This window comes from Botryllus schlosseri, chromosome 1, assembly GCF_051294905.1.
Source record: "Botryllus schlosseri isolate E-star chromosome 1, Bs_hap1, whole genome shotgun sequence".
NCBI lineage: Eukaryota > Metazoa > Chordata > Ascidiacea > Stolidobranchia > Styelidae > Botryllus > Botryllus schlosseri.
In genome coordinates this window covers 33939409-33956879 of record NC_137236.1, presented here as the reverse complement: position 1 = coordinate 33956879, position 17471 = coordinate 33939409, and the positions used below count along the sequence as shown (strand labels likewise).

Genomic DNA, 17471 nt, shown 5'->3' with positions numbered 1-17471 from the left:
TGACTTCTTTACATGATGTTATTTTGTGACCTCCTGATGTCTTCTATATCAAAAAATGTAGAATTGCCCAAACCTACTAAACTGAAAGATCACACGATTTCAGATTGGTATTTCTTCATTGGCATATAATTTTCTTTCCTGTGGGATGGTATTTGTCTTGTGAAGTTTAGATTGCCAAGACAAGAACATTCGGCGCCAGTCATTTAGGCGCCGCTATGGATAATTAAACCTATCTGTATTTTGTAGCCTATATATAACGAAGTTTTTGGTATTTCGAAGTTTTTGGTCACCATAAAAGCAGTCCTTTACGGCCAAGGCTTTCTCGCTGCCGATCGTTCTGACACACTTCTTGGAGTCACATGTTACATGGCCTAAAACTTTATATGTCTTGGTGCGTTGTGGTGCGGTCATGGCCAACGCTGATATGCTCATTTCTATAAATCTTGCGTATTTTTTCTTGGGGAAGAGTACCCAATAATCAAGATATGTGGCGAATTGAAATCGCGCAAAGCTCGAAAAATTTTGAAAAAGTTGCATAAATTTTCAAAAAATACTCTATAATTTATGCTAATTCACGAAACAATTTATTCATGTTCAGTACCGCCGGTCACATATTTGAGGTATTTATGCATTTCATATGACAGTTAATAAGGTGACTAATATTTCCAAAGTGGCATTTTGCGAACCACGCATCAATGCCGAAGCCCAAGTCTCAAATCTGATTTTGACGAACCCGGACCAACACGGTTTTCATGCCCTTTCGGACTAAAAAGCTATTTTCTCCGTAAGGCTGTGATGAGTTTGGGCCGAAAGTGCATGAGCCCCGCTGGTCCGTCGCTGATATGTTCCGAAATCATAGCGGAAGTAAAAAAAATTGAAAATTTTGACATATTCGTGGATTTTCGACTTGATCAATCTGAAACTATGTCTGTAAAACTCCAAATCAAGATCCATGATCGTTTGTTAAGGTTTTATCAATAAAAAATAGAGCAGTGGTTCTCAAACTGTTTCAAACACGCTTACTTTTTTGATAGTGAAAAATTTCGAGCGCTCCTTATCGTGATAGCACAAAATATTAAAGTAACAAATTAGAATGCTAGCCCTCCTAACGGACGGTTTAATGGAATCAAAGGTTATGGCTATTGATCAGATAATTCGTAAATGAAATTGGGACAATGGACAGAGTAAACACCATGGGCTGGAGGTCAATCAAGCAGAGCACGAATGATTTTTCAGTTAAATGCGACTTCGCGCCCCCCTTCAGATGCTTTCGCGTCCCCTTTCCTCACGTTTGAGAGCCACTGCTATAGAGGGATTTCGATAAACTTATCCTAAGATATTTCATCAGGATAATGATTAAGTTTTATTCCTAATATTGTATTTTTTGTTATTATGGTTGGTGCAGTAGCCCGACCTCGGGTCGGGACCCACGCATTTTGAAACGTTTCGGTTGCTAAACATCAAAGAAAATTGAAACGGTAATGAATTAATTCGGATTAAAATTGTGATTTGGGGTTAGAACTTGGAAATCATACTTTTATTGGTGTACGTGGAAAAAAACCTATTCTGTGGGTGTTGGGTAGATTCATCCTATGCACAGTTAGGTGCAAATTGTTCTTAACTTCGGCCTCATATCAATAATAATGAAAGGTCAAAATCACTACAAAAAGCGAAAAGTTGAAGATGAATGCATTGCACTCAATAAATAATCAACTTATAGGTAGTTCTGTCTCGGCGTCGGAGGTAACGCATTATGTATTACTTGTCTTACTATGACGTTATTGTAAAGATTTCGTCGCTCCTATTTTAAACATGACTTGAATCCGAACATCCTAATTATAGGCCCATTGTATCAAATTATGAGGTACCCAATAAATCAACCGAATTATTCAAATGTTGAAGACAGCAGTAAATGATGTTGATGTCGTCCTGGTAAAGGACCGTGTAGAAGGCAAAAGCCTTTTGCTAAAACGGTATTTAAAGGTAACATGCTGGTTATAATGATGTCAGTATTGTGCTTTCTGAACCAAACGCAGAATCAGCATATGTATGACCCGATCGCTGCTAACATATTGAAATTTCCATCCTATCCCAATATTCGACACAACCTACTTCCATCTCTAATTTTGACGACATGATTAAAGATGGCCAACTTGTAAAATATCGTTTATATTACTGACGCATTTGCGTTATCATCAAATTAACGTTCAAATTGTTATGATTCATATCTATGTATTATCTCCATGTCTCGATGTATACTATATTAATCAAATAAACGTTCGCACCTTGACTTATAATTCCGATTATACTATAATGCGACCCGCAATTGAGTTCATATGTTCGATGCGGCCAGCGAGCTGCAAAGTTTGATCACTCCTGCTCTAGTCCTTATTTATGGTAATATCACCCATTGAAGGCGTCGATTGACAAAGTGGTAGGCTCGACAGCTGTAACATCAATGGATTGTTGGGCGATTGGACATTTCCTTACAATGACACATTTATGGCGTGGTGGCCACCCCATACAATTAGATTAAACGCCCGCCTTTTGCGATTTTAAATCATCAGCGCTGTCAATTAGCGAGTCCGTAATGGCGCATAAATGCCAACTATTTACCAATAACCGATACGCGCGCGAATAATTGAATACGCACTACGCAGCTTCGTCGGCGACGACGAACTAGTGCTTGAAACGCCTCAATGAATTCTAATCCATGAATAACTGATTAGTAATCAGACAACCGAAGCAACCTCGTTTACGACGTCTATTTCGACACGCTTGCGTTGAGAAACACCATCTTCTCTCTCGACCAGACGAGCGAATTCACGTTCTCTTTCTCTTAAATAAATTGTATTTGCGCCCATATTCGTTTACAAAATAATTCTTGAGTTAGTATCGTGATAGCGTCTTTAATTGTAGGCTTGGAGCGTACTGCAAATTAGCGAGAATCATTTGTATGCGAAATGGGTCATCGATATCTCATGTGCACTATCGATGGTGGTTTGTCTGTTTTTCATTATTTTGGCAAGTTATGCCAAGTAAAACAACTATTTTATTTAGCTATTTGAAAATGCGATTTTTTTCTTACCTGGCTTGAATATTGAGATAGTAGATCACATTTTTGCCATGTGTGTGGAATGCCAGTCTAAAAGGTGCCGCAAATAAGGCCTACTTGAAAATACACTGAATACTCCTATTTTTGATGCTACGGCCCGCGGCGTCACCAAAAACCAGGAATTTGCCCCGCGAGCACATTTGAGTCTGAGACCCTTGCTCAAGGTCGTGTCGATCGTTCCTATCTGATACCGAATGGTGTGCAATGTGCAATGTGCATGCATATTTTCTGTACCACCATCATTGCCGTCTGTTGTTATATATTTTGGTTGGTTGAAATTAAAGATTCTCTCTCACTCTCTTTCTTTCTCTCTCTCTCTCTCTCTCTCTCTCACCTGATACGTTACCGCGCATGCGCTACTGACTAAATGAAGTTACATCCGGCGAACGATCGTTGGAGCGTTACGAAAGAATTTCTAAGCAATTAGCGCACCCGTTTTCAGTGACCTGTCCATCTGATCACAATCTTGCATCAATATAACAACCGTTTTCGTCAATGCCTCCCCGTAGGATGACGCAAGACGTTTCATTTTTCTAATAGGACGGTATAACCGACAAAATGTGGTATCAAACAATTGAAAATTTTGAATATACTCAAAATAGGCTTGCCCAATCAATAAGACCACGCGCGCTTTCCCATCATTCGTTTTTCGCAATAACTTCAAACGCACTGTACTATAGACATAGAGTATGAAATCCGATTTCAATACAGGCAATAATATAACTCAGACATCGGCCTGTGCTGGCACTAGACAAAAGTAATGAGTAGGGCGATTTTTTTTTGAAATAAAAAACGAAAGATTTTGACCTAAAAAATCTGAATTTTGACATTTTTTGACCTTAAAAAACTAAATTTTGACCATATTTTGACTTAACGTATGCAAATTAGGTGTTTTCCCAAAAAATGTTAGAATTGTACTACTTATCCTCATTTCTGGTTTGAACTGTCTGTCCTTACGAAGTAGTTTGCCCTGAAAAAACTTTTTTCACTCAAAAACTGACAAATCTTTACATGACAAAATATTATTTTAACAAAATCTGGCCCTATGATGAATTCCAGTACGTGACATACTATGGGGAAAATAATTAAAATTTGTTGTAGTACAACGAAAGATACTTTCCTACATTCTCGGCAGGGATATCTACATATCTAGTTCCAGATATCCCTGATTCTCGGGTAAAAAGTGTCTGTATTTACTAAGTAGCTTGTCAATAATGGAGATGTGTCGAGATAGCGTAGTGGTATAATCCACAGCTACAACACCAATGGGTTGTGGGTTCTAGTCCAACCGAGGTCGACTCCAGAATCACTACCCAAGTGTTGAAGGTTTATCTAGGTTCCTCGTCATCTCACCGCGTAAGCGGTGTCTTACAAAAAGCATAGGTGGGCCGTGCTACAAGTTGGCAGATACTCGGCGGATACGGAATCGAAAATAAGGAATATTGACCTGGTGTAAATGACCATTGTAGTCGACAAACACCATGAATATACAAACAACAACAAGAAGAATGGAGAAAGAACGTTCAACTGTAGCAGCTGTTGGCTGACAACAATGAAGTTGTGCGTGCGTACACTGCTGGTGACACACCGTGTTGCTACATTCTGACAATGGTGTACATCTCAATTTTTCATACAGATGTAAGAACCATGCAATGCCCGCGCAGTCTTGCTTCACTTAGGATATTGCGGTACGTTGAACATAACATCGTGTCAACCTATTTATTTCATTTGACTGTTTATGATTCACAATGAGCAGACAATGCGCTGTCTGCAACGGTAGGCCTATGAAGTAGGCTACAAGCTGTGAAATGTCAAACGATAAGTTCACCGATTGTGCAAATTCTACGATACAAATGAATTGCAGGTTGCAAAAAATCTTGTCTTTTTGAACAATTTTGACATTTTTTGACCTAACGCTAGAATTTTGACCTTATTTTGACTTTTTTTGACATGTCAAAAAAAAATCGCCCTAGTAATGAGAAATATGAATAGATCGCATGTTGCCATCCACTCAATCATTTATTGAAATTTTGATCAGTTGAAAACACCTCAACGACAGCGATAAAATGAATCGTTTGTTAAAGCATGTCGTTATTTCGTGATCTCCTATAAAGAGTGCTGTTGCTCAAAAGCAGACTTAGACAACTAAATCACTAGTTTTCAATCGCCGGTCCGCGACGACTTTCCTGCCGGTCCGCCAGGTATATTAGAATTTTATACCTTAATTTCAAGGTGCAATATGTTGAAGACCTGTCCAATAATACAATGAATAAAGCATCAAATTGTGAAGAGATTCTGAACTTCGTGCGGTAACATTAGGTCTGGAAACATGTTCTATTTGACTTGGAGTTCAAGACATGTCATTTGACGACATGCAAACGACCAATACAAGCTGACTCACTAAATCGGCCGTGCTACAAGTCAGCGGTTTCGGAATCAAAAATAAGAAATATCGGCCTGGTGTAAATCACCGTTGTAGTCGACAAACACCATAATTACCACAAATAACATTAGGGTTGGGTATAGCCTACATCGTAAAGGCCGATAATGCAAGTCTTCTCGCTTCGACGAACCTACGCGTAATCTCCGCTCTCGCACGCTGCGCACACACGTATATAATAAGAAAATAAGAAGTCGCTAATATTTGACCTAGTTATAGCATGTAGTGGGGAATCTCGGCAGACTTGGGCTGTTGCCCACATCCTCATGCAAGACGGGAAGCTCTCCGCGTGCCGGAGAAAATCCCGTTGCGGGCCGGATCCGGCCGTATGTTGCCCGCCCCTGATATAACCGAAGAGCGAGCATACAAAACATATACTCCGGTCCACACTGGAAATCCTCAACAGTGACATATACGAGCGCAAAATGCGAAATATGGAAATTCAAAAGACATATGGACATTATCAACCAATATTTGACGGCCGAAGAAATAAACGATCTCAAGGAAACAATAAAAAAGAAAGTTAAATCAAATATCCAATGACTGTGATGAAAAAACGCCATACCGAACCGACGCGCGCGAATATAGTAATACCAAATATTCATACAGGAGCGCAATAAAAATATATATGCCTACAATATTCAACCGCTTAAGATAAGATACGTACATATCTGACAAGCACTTATGCATTTTTCTTTTTATGTTATGTTACTTCTCGGTCGCTTTAGTCAGTCGCCGAGTGCAGACGTGTATTTCTCGCTCCGCTAGCTGATTGCTTGTCATGATTACGTACAGCTTGGACGTGCTGCGCAGTATAGGCAGTAAAGAACAGAGTAGACCAAGTCGCAAAGTGCGACGAAGACTTTACTACCTTAAAGTTACTGCGTACTCGCCGAGTTGGACAATATCAACAGAAAGACTGGGATCTGCCGGGCGGCGCCGGGGACCCGAAGCCTCAACCAAGATCCCTCAGGATTAGCCTAAATGCAAAAGTTAAACTCGGAACTCTGAACACGAGAACTTTGAACTCTGTATGGCGTCAGGAAGAAGCTGCCGCACTTGTGACTGACCTCAAACTTGATGCGTTGGCAATCCAAGAACATCGCCTACACTTCACTGAACCATTCCGCGAAAAAGACCTAGGCGCAGGCATCATCATGATCCAATCACCTGCCAACCAAGGCGGAGTTGGAGGCGTCGGTCTAATCTTATCCCAGCGTTTCCACGCTGAGGCAAAGATTGACGTTATAAAGAGCCGCATTATCACAGCCAGCATTCAACTCCGTCGCCGCAAACTGCACCATCGTGTGTGCGTATGGACCAACTTCTCCGAACACCACTGCCTTCCCAGCTGATACGCTCGCTTTCTACGACCAACTAGAAGGCATTCTATCAACTTACCCGCAGCGCGACATAACCATGCTGCTTGGGGACATGAATGCCACATTGGCCGAGCGCTCGCAGCGAGTTCGCTTCCCAGTTGGCAACGAGAACAGCAACTCGGAGCATTTTACTAATCTACTCGACCGCTGTGACCTCATTCCTCTCAACGCCAACTTCTCTATGAAGCCGAAGCGTAGGACGACATTTGACGGTATGCGCCAACGCAACACACGGCTGGATTATATCTGCTGCAATGCTCCCGCACGGCGCCATTTCACGAACTGCCGAACGGTGCGCATGCTAACGATCAGCAGTGACCATCGCTTGGTGTTGGCCACGCTTCGTGAACAACTCCCGTTCGTCCCGAAGCGCACACCGAAGGAGCCGCTATCAAATTGGTTCGATCTCAAGGACGCAAATAAGATGAATGTCTTTACCATGCACACACTCCACGCCCTCGAGATCCAAAATACTATACCGACCGCCTTTGCGCCACTTGTAGCAGCAGTCAAGGATGCAGCCCGTGAAACGCTCGGTGAGGCCCGTAGCAAGCCACGGCCAAAATTAGCCTGGGAATCCGACCCAACAGTGCTCAGTGCACGCCGTAACCTTAAGACTCTCAGACGTGCTGCGTATACACCTCTGGAACACTGGACGCACATAGCGATGCTAACGAGGCAGCTCTGTACCTTGCAAACGTTTACGACGCAGCTCGCAAGGAACGAGTCGAAGCTATTGCCCTTTCCGTGGAAAACGAGTTGGAAACAGGCCAATCAAGAGCAGCCTGGAAAGCCATCGGTGAACTAGTTGGCTTCAAGAGGGCCCGCGTGAAGGCCTGTACGGAAGACCTCGCTGCACACTTCGAGACCCTGTTATCTACACCGGCACCGGACATCGATGTGCTCGTTGCACCGCCTTCACTAGCAGCAAATCCTCTAGCGATCAATACAGCCCTGATCACGCTAGGTGAGCTCAAGACAGCCATGCGTGGAGTACCACAATTCAAGGCCACCGGTACGGACGGCATCCCAACAGCAGCTTACACCTCGGGCGTTGCAATTGTGCTCCTCGACGTCATGATTGGCGTCCTAGAAGGCGGCCCGGTGCCCTCTGAGTGGCTCGAGAGCGAAATCGTCCCTATCTACAAGAAAGGCGCTGCGAGTGACCCAGCGAACTACAGAGGCATCTCCCTGATGCAGACCGCTGCCAAGTTGTTCGACCGAGTATTGCTCCTTCGCATACGTGAGCAACTCTCTACCAAGCTCCTGAATGCTTAGAATGGATTTCGACCATCTCGCGGTACTACAGAGCACATCCTGGCACTGCGCACAATCATTGACACCTGTCGCTCACGCAAAAAGAATGTTGTGGCCGTCTTCGTTGATTTCGCGAAAGCCTTCGACTCGGTCTCGCGCCCAGCCATGGCAGAGATCCTCAGATTCTACGGAATTCCTGAGGTGATAACGTACGCCATTATGGCCCTCTACACTGACACACGAGCGCGAGTCCGAACAGATGACGGCCCCAGCGGAGATTTCAACACTTCGGCTGGTGTGCTTCAAGGTGACACTCTGGCACCATTCCTGTTCGTGGTCATCCTTGACTTCGTCCTGCGAACAGCCTTCCCGGATAATACGAACTTCTTTGAATGGCGGCCACGGCAAGGAACGCGCACGCGTACGACTCGCGAGGCAATACACGTAGGTATTCTTGCCTACGCAGACGACCTAGCCTTGCTTGCCCCGAACACGGCATCGGCACAGCGCCTCATTAACCAGCTAGAGGCCGCCGCCGTTCTCGTTGGACTCCAGATCAACGCCAAGAAGACTGAGGTTCTGGCCATACCAGCTCTACCGAAGAACGCGACACCGATTCAACTGGGAGAAATCGATCTCAAGTATGTAACGAGTTTTGTGTACCTCGGTATTGACGTCGCCGACTCTGGAAAAGCGCTCAAGGCGAGGCGAGCAAAGGCCTGGGGCGCGGCAAGACGGCTACATAGCCTCTTCCATTCAAGTGCCTCAACCCAGCTCAAGACCCGTATCTTCCGTGCCACTGTCGAGCAGGTTCTTCTCTACGGAATAGAGGCACTCACGCTGACAGAGAAGCTGGCTAAGACGCTCAACGCTAACTATGACGCACTCCTCCGCTATGCACTCGGCATTCACCATCCGGAGCATATATCCACGAATGCATTGCGAGAGCTCACAGGAACGGTCCCATGCCGTCTACTGGCAGCTGAACGACGCTTCCGCCTAATCGGCCATCTAGTGCGGCATCAAGACGAGCAACCAGCCGCCGCCATCATCAATCACATTCCGACGGAGCCATGGCGCAGAGGTGGCTGGAATCGGAAAACATGGCGCTCGACAATGGAGACTGACCTAGCGCAACGCGGGCTGTCGCTTGAAGACGCCCACGACCGCCTACGTTGGAGACGCTTACTACGAGCCTAAAACTGATTATCTTGATGTTTTTTTGTTTCCTGTTTTCTTTTGCCCTTTTCATTTTTATTTATCTAATTGAAAAGTCGATATATATACTTTTCGGTAATACTGCACTTTGAAATGAAAGCACCAAAAAGCGCGTAACACTTATAATACGACTTGTTGAATTGCAACTGAATATTAGCGTCAGAATCGTCATTTCAAAAGGGTTTTACGTTTCAAAAGTAGGGGGTTTCGACACCCTCTGGCTACGCGCCTACCGCCCCATACAAACACAGAAGTCGGCGCCTATCGCTGTGGATTATACCACTACGCTATCTGCCCTACATTTTCTAAGACGATACCTCACACAGGTCTACCGGAAAATCTGATAATACTGAGAAGATAACAAATTTATAGCCATATATATGCAATTACCAATATTGTTGACTGATGCAGCAACGAATTATAAAACTGAACGCCAGATTAAGCTGTTGTCAGGTGTATTCGTGCTGTGCATTGCATTCGTAGTATTTAGAGTAGGCTACATCATGGTGGTAGTGGGTATTGGCAAGGTAGCACGACAAGGTGATGGGTTTGGCTCCGAAACACTTCTCTCGCTATTGTCGAAGAGAAGAGTATTATTCGAGATAGCGGGGTCGATAAAATTCTCGACATTTGACGTGAAAACTGTAAACGGCTCTCCGAAGACAGTAAACGACTATCGGCGGCAGCACGATTATCTGGGCAAAGCAGTTTTACCTAGACTCGGCAGAATCACTACCGTAAAATCATATGGATGCCATCTTGAACATAATTAACTACGATCAAAACCCTCAAAATGTCACTCTCCAGCACCATATGCTAGCAAAAACGGCTGTATACGTTAAATTTCGGGTTGATTTCAATTTTGAAGGTTCACCGGTCCGGCAAATATTTTTCAAATCATACCTGTCCACGAGGTGAAAAGGATTGAGAACCTCTGATCTAGATAGCTGTAGTTGTCTAATTTCGCTAAATTAGAGATAAATGCCAGTAATCTAATTCTAATCTAATTTGCGAAATGTTTCTGTTCTATAATTCTAATTCTATTCTAATTTGTAAAATATTCCTATGATCTAATTGTAATTCTAATCTAATTTGTTAAACGTTTCTGTTCTCTAATTCTTACTTCTAGTCTAATTTACTGTTTTCCTGAAAATGCCTCTGTCCGCGGTGTTATGCAGCGAGATAACAAGAATATCGAGTGCCAACGCCGACATGGCATTACTTATACCGTACAGTCATATTAGTTATTGTGACGAAGAGTATAGGTATTTAAATAGCTGGTTCGTGGTACAGAACTTGAATATAGCTTTTAATACAACATCCATTGTAGCAGTATATTTATTAAACTCGAAGACTTTTCGGGTGCCTCTTTTCAAGAGTTATCGGCACACTGAAGGGATTTAAACAGATTTAAAAGCAAAACCAAAAAGGCAAAGTATGACGCAACAATCAAAATCACAGACAAAACAATCATAATCATTGCGTCATACTTTGCCTTTTTGGTTTTGCTTTTAAATCAGTTTAAATCCCTTCAGTGTGCCGATAACTCTTGAAAAGAGGCACCCGAAAAGTCTTCGAGTTTAATAAATATACTGCTACAATGGATGTTGTATTGAAAGAGTAGGTATGTTGGCATAATAGCTTGTAGTCTGCGAACAACATTCTAGTTTCGATCAAAACAGCTACGAACAGCAGCGAAGAAATAGAGATAGTTAACACAGGCTTGTCCCCTTTCATGCTCTCAACGGCATCATGACCAAAGACCGCTAAAAATATATAACTAAATGAAGTGGAAAGGTATTTCGCAGCGGAGCGTGAGAGCGAGGTCTGTGATGAGTCACTGCACTGTAAAAAAAAAACTCGATTTACCACGAAATGTTTGGAAGCACGGTAGCCAGACATTTCGTGGTAATTTAATATTACCGTTAGTCAATGTAAATTTAACTTACACTCGTCCGGTAATCTCACTTTACACGCCAGCCTGTAATGTTACAGTCACCTCTGGTATATCCAATCTACATTTTACCCTGTATATTTGCCACTCAGACTGTAATTTTACCGCCTACCTACATACATGCTGTCTGTGTAAATCAGGATTACATACCAGCTTGTAAATTCACGTACATCCAATACCTATCGCAAAGCAACCCTATGCTAAAATATCGCAAAAGCTTCTTCACACCCCAAAACGACATTGGAACAAACTGTATATTCATTCATGATTCACGATGAGAAGATTATCGATGGAAGTATTGCTGCTAATTCTTCTTTAGGAGACATGCAGTAACACGAGTGGTCTCCAACCATTGGCCAAACTTCCAATTGTTTCTTTTTCTCGACCTCATTCCTTCTGTGTAGCTAGTTTCTTGCAGTTCCACTAAAACGAATTCAAGTCGCTATATTAAGCAAAGTCCCTAATATGACATTATAAAGACTACTAAGACAAATAGGGTAACAAAAACATAACAATTTTGGAAGTACCGGTACTGGTACATATTGTGGTGAGGGCTCCGCCTTTTACATGACATAGCAGAGATTCAAGACTTACTTTATCAAATGCAGCGGGCAAGTTATAAATGATAATGCATCTTCGTGTGGGCCAATTATTATTAGTCATGCACTTTATTGTATACTGTAATTTCTTGACCCCTGATCAGGATTGTCCATCGTATTGGTAGTGGAAATATATTGAAATCGCCCAAATGTACCATAAAAAATTTTCTTTCGTGAGGAGCACACGATTCTGATTCCTGCTCAGATTTAGAAGGGTGCTACTATATTAGAATCGAAAAATTAGGTTATGATGAATTACGTGGAGCGCGAAGAAAATTTCAAGAATAATTAAAATCTTCAAAAAAATTGGGGGTGAATTAGTAATTTCAATTTGCATGTCGACGGATGCTAACACATACTAATTGAATTAGGTGTTGACGGCCGCACAAATTTCCCATCTACGGCAGCAGGTTGCCCATCCCTGATCCAATAGTATACATATGGTATGTCTTACGCCAAGTTAGAATCCGTTTTCCAGTCTTTAACATTTTTGACAAATTTCTCAAAACTTGTTTGAAAATAGCAAAAAAACATTGGACAAGACATCAATTTGTTTCAAGGTAGGTTGCACTGAGACTAATCCTAATGCTGGTAGTGACTACAGAGAACAAGTTGTCGTTCTGTACTGCCATGCTCAATTTGATCAGTTTTGGAATTGAATTAAATTGTGTTGATATAGGGTAGCTTAATTGAGGGCGAAACCGAGCAACCTATATTGCATCTAAGTCTGTCTTAAGCAGTGCAGTTCGCCAGCTATTAACAACAGCTACCCAGCACAACGAGCTTAGCTACTGCCAAAGCTATGAAGTAATAAATGACTTACATGTGGGAATTCCTCTAAATCTTCAAAGAATATCAAAAATTTGCTTAAATGAAGTTGAGCGCGACTGCTGGAGTTTGAATTTGGCGAGCTTTCTTGAATACGAAATAAGTTTCTTCTTCAACAATCGTCTTCTGAAAATGGCTGCGAAACACATGTTTAGTCGGAATTCAAACAGACTTAGTCAATTCCTTGCGTTCCCCAGGTTAAGAACCACTCATCTTATGCAAGGGCGTAGCCAGAAAAAATATTTGGGGGGGGGGCGAAAAATTCGATGACGTAAATGACCCCCCCCCCCTTAAAGATAAGGAAAAAATAGGTAAAATCGATGGACTTTGGCACTTATTGGATGATTAACACAAGATCTGGGGCGATCGTTATATATATTCCACTCACAGACGGATGTGTTCAAATGATGATTGTGGAAAACCAGGACGACAACACTTTCGCGCGAATCGCGAAAATTTTTCATGGTTAATGAATGAAATTTGTTCATTATATTGGTCTTTGCATATTGCAAATACGTTTTCATTATCAGATTTGCCGGCAGGGCTGATAGAAGTGGTGTCATCAAACATTCAGGGGGCAATTAAATATACATCTTGAGCTATATGTTCATAACACACGGCAAGACTATTTAGAGTTTCTAGAGCAGGGTGGCCAAAGGGCCACATGAGACTCACGAACCATTGCGCGGGCCACTTGAATGTTGATAGGTAGGGTAGGCCGCCCCTGTTCTAGAGGGTGGACGCCGGATGGGACATTTGTCATTTATTGCTGTTACTTCATGACTTGCGTAGAAAGCTGTCACCACTCAAGAGATCGAGCACACGCAAGGTCCAAGCCAGAAAAACAATTTATTTTTATTTTGTTTGGGGGGGGGGGGATTTATGACTTTAGGGGAGCTCTCCGTGGGAACATCTCGCAGAACCGTACATCCTGCCATAGGCAATTTCATCACTACCCTTTATACATACGATTCTTAGACGCACACACACACATACCCTATGGAAGCTTCCAGTTGCCAACTATAGCTTATTAGGCGGTCGTTGTACGGATGAGCCCAAATCGCTGACATAAAGTGATGAACAATCAGTGTGAATTTTGGCACTAGTCGCGCGGAGCGGAAATTTTTTTTGAATAAATGAAAGAATTTGATCAATAATATTGGTACGTCTATATGAGCAAGTGATGTCCATTCTTATTACTTTGTTCGTAACCTCTGGTAGAGAATGACGCTATACTTTAAAGATTGAAATCGCTGATACATACCATACCAAATTAAAAAACTCCTTTGATCAGACTCGTTCAATTTCAAATTAGCAATTTTTAACGGGAGGTGTTGATTTTTCCCTGTGCCAGTTGCGTTTATGTTGGAGCGGTCTGATTGCAGGGACAGGATCATTCGGCGCCAGCCATTTAGGCACCCGAAAATCTATATCGAAGGCTTCGGAATACATGGGTCGGTTTTATGGTGGTCAATCATTTTGGGAGCGCACTTTGCGGAGTAGCATGTAGCATACTTTATATATCTTCGTGTGTCCCGGAACGGAAGTTGCCGGAGCTAACAGTCCGCAACCCCCATACTGAACTGACACTCCTACAGACTCAATCAACCCAACGACCTCGGGCTAGTCTAGTGTATCTACTGGTACTGTTGTATTCTCATAATTGAGAATGCAGCTAAATTCAATAATGGGTATTTGCGGAATATATTTTTTTCGTGATACCGATAACAAAATCAACGGACACTAAATCGCGCGAAGCGCGAAGAAAAATGTGAGTTTGCATACATTTGCCCAAAAATACTCTAATATCTATTGATTTTTCGAAAATTTTCAAAAAATTTGGGGGGGGGGGGCGACCGCCCCTTTCGCCCCCCCCCCCTGGCTACGCCAGTGATCTTATGTATTGAAGCAGAAGGTTCCTCATTTGAGGTGGCATGTGTGCCAAACAAATCCAGCAGTGGATGGAAATATCTCTATGCTATGGCCCAAAAATGACATAAACATGCCAACAGTTTCAACTACTCCGCGGCAGAGTATGTGGTGTCACAGGTCAGTATATAGGTCGACTAACATCCCAAAATAGAACAGAGAATGCGGCGAATGAAGAATTTCAATCATGAAATCAATGTCATCCCGGTGGTGTGCACAGTTATATTCACGGTAACGAATACTATGTAGTACTGCACCTTTTACGATACGTATCCGAATCAGCATTCCTAGGAATCTTCAACGACCGTGTCCACTTTCTTCGAGCACAACAAGCTTCGCTCCACCCTTTGCTCAAATGCAGTGGCTATTCGTCCGGAACCGGATGAATAGCCCGCAGCCTATAGTCCAGGCTATTCGTCCGGAACTGTGTTACGTAACTAAGCACCGTCAGCATCTGATGTGTGACGTAATCATGCGCCGCCACCCGCCAGCATATACTGGCGCTGCTGAGTTGACGGACTTCGGCTCGGCTGCGTTTTTGCGTGTTTAGTTTATCGCTGTATATTACCGGAACATAATACTGTCGCTGGTTACCTATCTCTACTAATATCCAAACAAGGGAACTCTAGCGTAATGGTGACTACCACCGCCTACAACGCTAGCGGCTTGGGTTCAATTACCAGAGGATTATCTGGGCTACTTTAGCCCAGTGTTACTCGGTCCTAAGTCGTCGATAAGCGCAGAGAAAGACTAGTTGAAGGACCGGAACTATAGAGATTGTACAATCCTACAATCTCTATACCGGAACAAAGAATCGAATGAAAACAAGAAAGTAAGGGCTGTCTGAAAATGGAAGACGCGACAAGATCAAGATCGAACCTACACGAAGCTGAGGTGGAAACCGCATTGAGATACTATGGTGTTTCGGCATCCTAATGTCTGTTCTGTTCATTACATCACATTGTGTCCTGTATATCGCATTTTACGTGTGTGTATTTGAACATGAGTAGTAGTATAGATCGCTCTGGGGGTGGCAGGGGTTCTTATGGGCGGGGTGGTGACCTGCCTGAAAACCCGGGGTGATGACCCCACCCTTTTAGACCCCCTATGTGGTGGTGACCTGCCATTGTTTCTTATGGGCGCGGTGATGACCCCACCCTTTCGGGTATAGGCTGCGGTGATGATATACCTTGAAAACTCTTAAAAAAGATTGGACGCTTCACGATTTTGCGTGTCATCCTTGCGCAGGGGCCATGCTAATCTTCTCTGTATCGTTCCAATTTTAGTATGTGTACCGCCGAAGCGAGTCTCCAAGTCATCTACCCCCACATTGAATGTACAGAGTCGGTTCATGTATGAGACTTGAGAACATGAATTTGTCATCCATGATGCTTGTAATGTCGGCCATGATGTTATCCGTGATGTATGTAATGTCACACACCTCGTTTACGCGAATACTTGTGAACAATCGTGAAGTTTACTTGATGTGTAATGTCTTGTTATTTTCATGGAAACACAGGGTGTAACATGTTTCATTGGTTTTTTGATTCAGAGTCGATATCCGGATCTGGTTAATACTTTCTTGGGTTTTCGATTTCAGACTGAACGGCGGGATATGTATTGACCAATAAAGAGTGACACAATATAGTAAACGTGTGAGAAAAATCACTAGTCCGGAACTGTTGGCATGACGATAACCTAAATTCATCGATTTCCGACCGCCGTTATCTATGTACCAACCAGATACCAAAGTCGAGGTGTTTTATTCAGACGTATAGACTCTGTGCAAAAACTAAAGTACGAGCCCGGACACATACACACATCAGGTCACACAATATTCGTCATGTTCCAAAGCATACATTTCGATATACAAGATTATATTGTTATTTCATGTGGTTAACCGATGATATAGATGTGTTGCTACCGACGTGAGTATACTCTGAAACCGATTGTCGTGTATATTTTCGTCACTGTTCGGTGTAATCTATTTCAAACTTTCACCAATACAGCAAATACCAAATTGATGCGTGTGGTTGTCAGATTTCAAAACGAAAATGGTATTTTTACTCTATGAAAAGTTAGATGACCAAGAAAAAAACGTATTGTTACACTGGGTAAACGCCGGATCTCCAAAGGAAAATGATATTTTTACTAAGGTAAACGACGACCCACCAAGTGAAAATGGTTTGTTGCTCAGTGAAAATGGTTGTTGCTCAGGGAAAAAATATATTTCCAAGTGAAAAAGGTTTGTTACCCAGAGAAAAAATATATTTCCAAGTAAAAAAGGTTTGTTACCCAAAGAAAAAATGTATTTCCAAGTGAAAAAGGTTTGTTAACCAGAGAAAAAATATATTTCCAAGTAAAAAAGGTTTGTTACCCAGAGAAAAAATATATTTCCAAGTGAAAAAGGTTTGTTATCCAGGGTAAAAAATAGATTTCCAAGTGAAAAAGGTTTGTTACCCAAAGAAAAAATGTATTTCCAAGTGAAAAAGATAATTTTACATAGGTAAACGTCGTGGGTTCAGTGTCGTTGGTCTTGGTAAACGTAGCTATCGATGAACAAAAAAAAAGACGAGTTGGTGGTATATGACTACGAAGGGAGAGAATGAAATTGCTATTATGAGCGTCAGAAGGTTTTTGTATGTAGATTTGACAGTAACCCTACCATTCGCATATGACAAACACAATCATGGCCATTAACTAACTTGTTCGGTCTAGAGATCAATACAAAAGAGATGATTCGTTTTTT

At 42.4% G+C, this 17471-nt stretch overlaps 1 protein-coding gene and 1 non-coding gene across 5 annotated transcripts in view; both read right to left on the bottom strand.

The window, feature by feature from the left end:
- LOC145435693 (uncharacterized) overlaps nucleotides 1-17471 on the bottom strand; it is a 224194-nt gene that overhangs the window by 64527 nt on the left and 142196 nt on the right. The window lies entirely within an intron of this gene.
- LOC145451712 (U6 spliceosomal RNA) lies at nucleotides 15926-16030 on the bottom strand. Its single transcript, XR_013919008.1, has one exon. It is a non-coding gene; the product is annotated as a U6 spliceosomal RNA (small nuclear RNA).